This window comes from Hordeum vulgare, chromosome 6H (assembly GCF_904849725.1).
Source record: "Hordeum vulgare subsp. vulgare chromosome 6H, MorexV3_pseudomolecules_assembly, whole genome shotgun sequence".
In the NCBI taxonomy this organism is placed as follows: domain Eukaryota; kingdom Viridiplantae; phylum Streptophyta; class Magnoliopsida; order Poales; family Poaceae; genus Hordeum; species Hordeum vulgare.
In genome coordinates this window covers 56,493,244-56,499,378 of record NC_058523.1, presented here as the reverse complement: position 1 = coordinate 56,499,378, position 6,135 = coordinate 56,493,244, and the positions used below count along the sequence as shown (strand labels likewise).

The 6,135-nt window shown below is 46.4% G+C and overlaps 1 long non-coding RNA gene across 1 annotated transcript; it reads right to left on the bottom strand.

Annotated features, from left to right (window-relative positions):
• Nucleotides 1-3,079: 3,079 nt before the first annotated feature.
• Nucleotides 3,080-5,137, bottom strand: LOC123404585. The gene is made up of 3 exons (XR_006611857.1): nucleotides 3,819-5,137; nucleotides 3,514-3,728; nucleotides 3,080-3,438 (listed from the first exon to the last, which is right to left on the bottom strand). It is a non-coding gene; the product is annotated as an uncharacterized LOC123404585 (long non-coding RNA).
• Nucleotides 5,138-6,135: the final 998 nt, after the last annotated feature.

Here is a 6,135-nt window from a genome sequence, read left to right as displayed (position 1 = left end):
TTAGGAAGCTGATCTGGGCTACTTGGGCACCGGCTAGACTAAAACATTTCTTCTGGCTGCTATTGAGGAACAGGCTATGGTGCAACGACCGCCTGCAAAGGAGGGGTTGGCCAAATGGGTATTTTTGCCAGCTTTGCCTCCGAAATCTGGAATCGGCCGCACACTTGTTCTGGCAATGTACGAGGGTACTTGAGGTATGGACGTTCTCGTCGGCTAGAAACGGTTGCGCCTCGCTAAACCCAGCGGTATGGAACGACAGGACCACGACAGAGGATATCATAGTGCAGATGATAAGCAAAGCCAGGCCAGAGCACAAAAAAGGCATTAGGACAATGATTGTGATTATCTTGTCACAAATCTGGAAGGAGCGAAACGACTGCACTTTCAGAGGGAAGACTGCGCCGCCGTCAGCATTATAACAAATTCTATACAAGCAACCATGGAGCTTTGGAGGCAGGCAGACGCGGCCTGCCTCGTGCACCCTTTCGGGGAACCAACGGGAGTAGTCACGTAGATGTTTCCCTAAGGGGGATGATGTCTCCATTTTCTTTTTTGCTTCTTCTTAATTTTTCCTTGATCCGTTCTGGATCGATCCCATCTTGTTGTTATCCCGCCTTCTACCTGCTTCGTTCAATATAAGCCAGCCACCTGCTGGATCTTAAAAAAAAGACCTGTTAGCTCGACGGGGACACGACTGTGGAGGCGGGTCGGCAGAATTTGAATTTGTTTCCATGTCCGCTTCCGGGTCGTTGCTTGTCCTGATCGTGATGTGTTGGTCTCCTCGTGTTGAGCAATAATTGAGTAGCCTGATCTCAGGACTTGAGTTGTACATGGAGCAGTAGTAGAATTTGGCGGCTTGCACGCGTATGGAATTCATGTCGGTCTCGGCTTCTTGTGACGGTGATTTAGCAATTGATGTGACTTCGGATCGCCGGATCGTAAGTCGTGTGCGGCAGCACACCAAGAAACCCTAACCTTTCCTTTGATCTCAATCTCGCATCGGATTATCCAGTGTGACTGTTCTTTCCACCTCTTCTTTATCCAACCAATCACGAGCTCCTTGATCCCTAAAAAATTTCCTCCAAGAACACAATTTCACCGTGCGATCAACCCCACGATGGGCGCCAACTGTCGTGGCTTTGTCACGGCAGATGTCCTCGTACAAGGACTTAGGTGTGAGCCCATCGCAACCATGTGGCGGCTTCAAGGGGTTGGTCAGAATCGAGAGACACGAGTTTACCCAGGTTCAGCCCATTCGATTGAGGTAAAAGCCTACGTCCTGCTTGTGTTTCATTGATGAAGATGATGATCTCGATTACAAGGGTGCAGACTCGGCACCTCTAATATCGTGGGTGTCTAATCTGTCTATTTCATGATTTGTCTTGTCTAGACCTAAGCTGTGAATCTTGTCTATTGAGACGTCTAAAAAACCTAACCCTCTTGGGGCGTCTCGCCCCTCCTTATATAAGCTAAAGAGGCGGGTTACATATAGAGTCCAAGCCGGATTTAGGCTTAGCATATTATGACTCTCCGTCATGGGCTTCTCTTCGTGGGCTTCTGAGTCTCGGGCGACTTACGAATGGATTGCTGAGTCCCGGGCGACTTACAAACGGATTGCTGAGTCCCGGACAGCTTACAACCGGCTTGCTTTACGACCAGATTGCTGAGTCCCGGGCGACTTACAAATGGATTGATGAGTCCCGGGCGGCTTACGACTAGGCTTCTCTTCAAGACTCATCTTCAAGAACTCGTCTCCGGAACTTGACTGTCTGGCGGGTCATAACTGTCTGCCGAGTCATAACTGTCTGCCGAGTCATAACCGTCTGCCGGGTCATACCGCGGGGTATATCCCCACCACTCAGTCATCAGTCTCCTTGCACACAAGGCTGCAAGCCTGGCCCTGAACATCCACGGGCTGGAAGCAGCCCTGACGGGCGCACTCCTGCGGTGGTACGGGGGCAGGAAGTAGCAGTTGTCGGAGTCGAACAGGCACACACAGCTCCCCCTCCACTGCTCCCCTCCCCTCCCCTCCCCTTCTGCTGCACCCCAGCAAGACAAGATCCCAGCAAAACAATGAAAACGAAAACTTGCTCTGAATATAAAACTTTCATAGAAAAGATCCCAGAATTATTTCAGAAATTCTCACTTAACTCCCTTCCCCTCCCCACCCCTCCCTTCTGTTGCACCCCAGCAAAGACAACATCCCAGCAAAACAATGAAACGAACAGTTGCTTTGAATATAAAATTTTCACAGAAAACATCCCAGAATTATTTCTGAAATTCCCACTTAACTCACCAAGCAAGAGTTTCTATTGACAATGCCAAAACTATGAGTTCAATCGTTATAATCCTATATAAGCCTGAATCTAAATCTCTGAGTCCTGTTCACGCATTGGTTCTTAGACCCGTTCCCTGGGTCCAGGCTCAGTCATCAGTCCCCTTTCACACTAGGCTGCAAGCCTGGCCCTGAACATCCACGGGCTGGAACCAGCCCTGACGGGCGCACTCCTGCGGTGGTACAGGGGCAGGAGGTAGAAGTTGCCGGGGTCGAACAGGCACCCATAGCTCCCCCTCCACAGCTCCCCTCCCCTCCCCTTCTGCTGCACCCCGGCAAGACAACATCCCCGCAAAACAATGAAAATGAACACTTGCTTTGAATATAAACCTTTCATAGAAAACATCCTAGAATTATTTCAGAAATTCCCACTTAACTCCCCTCCCCTCCCCTCCCCCCCCCCCCCTTCTGTTGCACCCTAGCAAGACAACATCTCAGCAAAACAATGAAAACAAACACTTGCTCTGAATATCAAACTTTCACAGAAAACATCCCAGAATTATTTCAGAAATTCCCACTTAAGTCCCCTCCTTCCCCTTCTGCTGCACCCCAGCAAGACAACATCCGAGCAAAACAATGAAAACGAACACTTGCTCTGAATATAAAACTTTCACAGAAAACATCCCAGAATTATTTCAGAAATTCCCACTTAACTCAGAAATTCCCACTCCCCTCCCCTCCCCTCCCTCCCCTTCTGCTGCACCCAGCGAGACAACATCCCAACAAAACAATGAAAACAAACACTTGCTCTGAATATAAAACTTTCACAGAAAACATCCCAGAATTATTTCAGAAATTCCCACTTAACTCAGCAAGCAAGAGTTTCGATTCACAATGCCAAAACTCTGAGTTCAATCGTTATAATCCTATCTAAGCCTGAATCTAAATCTCTGAGTCGTGTTCACGCACTGGTTTCTTAGACCCGTCCCCTGCGTCCAAGCTCAGTCATCAGTCTCCTTGCACACAAGGCTGCAAGCCTGGCCTTGAACATCCACGGGCTGGAAGCAGCCGTGACGGGCGCACTCCTACGGTGGTACAGGGGCAGGAGGTAGCAGTTGCCGGGGTCGAACAAGCACCCACAGCTCCCCCTCCACAGCCACACGCTGCACCAAGACAATTGAGGTTTTGTTCAGAAAATTGAATTCAACTACTGAATTACCAAAAAAACAGTAACATACCATTACACCCTCTGTCAAAACTCCAAGGAGCTAATGCTCCGGGACAAGGATATTCGCCCCTCCAGATGAATCACATGCAGTATCTCAGTATCATCACCGCGGTGATGGAGGTGGTGGCCCGGACAATGGGCCGAGGAGTATGCCAGCGTGCACACCTTGCATATCCGCTCTCGCTGAACAATATCTCTACCTCCTCCATTGTCAATGGAATCGAGCTGAAATCAAGAAAGAACAGGCAATAAAGAACAGGGGATAGAAAGAACAGGGGGAGAAAGAATAGGGGAAGAAGAGGACCAAGGAATCACCTTGCAAAAGGGGCTGCAATACTGGTTACCCTTGCCCGACGCGATCTTGTCACCGCAGATAATGCAGCGTGTCCTCCACCTTCGGTTGAAATCATGTGGCCTGAGGACGACGAACTTGTCATCATCGCCGGGAACCCGATGTATCCTAGTCCAATCGAATCCGAGGCCGTGCGCTCTGACGTCTCGATATGAAATAGAAGCAGACCCACCTACGACATAGGTCTACACGCGGGAGAACTAAAGCAATGTTCATGGCGTTTCTTGGTTTCTGGCATACCTGAAAATACGGCGCCTCGGCTGCCGTGTGCGCATGCGGGTCGGGGTGGAACACCCCGTGGTTCGGGCAGCAACTGCTGCAGACAGAACACCGACAGAAACTGCAGAAGGAGGAGCTGGAGCACTCGGCCACGACCTCATCGGAGAAAAAAGCTTCTCGATGTAGGCCTCCATCCCGACGCAGGGCAAGTGAACTCTCAGAGGGAAGAAGAGAGAAGACGACCCGGGCGGGCGGACGAGTGGGCTATATTTATGCGAGCCGTCGCCCATGGGCCTGTCTTTCCCTTCCTTTTCTTTTCTTTGGTGTTTTTATTTATTTTTTTCTCTGTATATATTAATTTATTTTTTCTAAAGTAAAGTGTTTTATTTTATAAAATCACGGCAAAAAAATTGGAATACTAAAAGGGTTCATGCATTTTTTGTAAATGTGTATGTAACTAACAAAATATTTACACAGTATTGTTCATGATCTTGAAAAAAATTATTCATGTATTAAAAACATGTTCTTTCTTAAAATTGATATAAACTACTGAAAATAGAAGGGGAAAAATAATGAAACATGTACATAAAAAGAAAAAAGTGTAACCAAACAGAGAAATAAACAAAGGCAAATAATGTTCATGGGGCGTCCGCGAACACCGCTATGCTAATTTTATTGATTCATAAACACAGCTACGGTGTTCACTATATGACATATTAAAAGGCTTGGGGTTCGCCCACCCAATAACACGCTACTCTATGGCTCACAAAACTTACCAAAGTCCATCATGTTAGGAAACATAGTAGAAAAAAATCGCGCTTACAAGTCATCCATCATCACTTTGAAGATTCAAGTACATATGAATCTTGATTAGATCGCTTACCAACATCACGTCGGAGAGGAGTTGGTGATGCGAGTTGTTGCAGGTTCCTGCAACTAGGTTATATTCCTCCTAGCCAACATAATTTTGTCCCTTGAACAGATATCTAGATTAGGCATCGAAAATAGGATGCCTTTGTAGGTATCCATGCATACGGAACAACCAATCCAACAGAGTTTTGTCTTCCAATCGTCCATAGCCGGAGAACTAGACTACTAGAGGAGCAGCCTTGGCGTGGAGAGAGAGAGAGAAGCCACGAGCCACCAAAAATTGTGTGTCCGTAGGGGTTGTCCCTTTCCTTTATTTTATGTGAACCATTTGGGTCGTCCATGGACCTCTCTACTTAAGCCTTATTTTTTTCTTTCTTTTTTTCGTTTTTATCTCTTTTATATATAACTTAATTTTTTCTAGAGTAAAGTGTAGTGTTTTTATCAATTTTATAAAATCTAGCAAAAAAACAAATAAATGGAACAATTATTTGTGTAATTTTAAAATGGTTCGCATATTTTTTTAAATGTTCATGTAACTATTGACATATTTACACAAGATTTTCCATGTTCTGGACAAAATGCCTTCATGTATTATAAAAATGTACTTTCTTAAAATTGACAATAAAAGGGAAATCTAATGAAAGTTGTACATGAAAATAAAAATATAACAACTAAATAAATAAACAAAGACTAGTAATGTTTATGGAGCACCACGAACTCCACTATGCTAACTTTATTGATTTGTAAACATAGTTACATCGTTCACTGTATCACAAATCTGAGGAAGGGAGAGAGAGGGCGTAGCCACACGACACCGAAAATTATGTGTCCTTAGGGGCTACCCTCCCCTCTATTTATAATAATGAGGGGATGAGGGTAACTTCGACGAGGAGGCAGCCCCCAAGGGGTGCGTCGCATCTAGGGCTAGTTGTCCCAAGTGTGGAGCCTCTCCTCCCAACCCTACGTGCACGAGAAGGGGCTTGGCCCCCAGCAAAGGGGGATGCCCAGCTAATGGGCCAAGAGGCCCGTGTAGGGCTGCCCCACTCTTGCCCGTTACGAGTTGGCAACCCATGGCGTCTTCTCGAGTTTTTGAGAGCACTTTAACAACTTTTAGAACCTTCATATATACTTTAGAGGTTTTTTAGGGTCATGTGGCACTTTTTCGGTTTTCCAATTTTCCTCGTTTTCTTC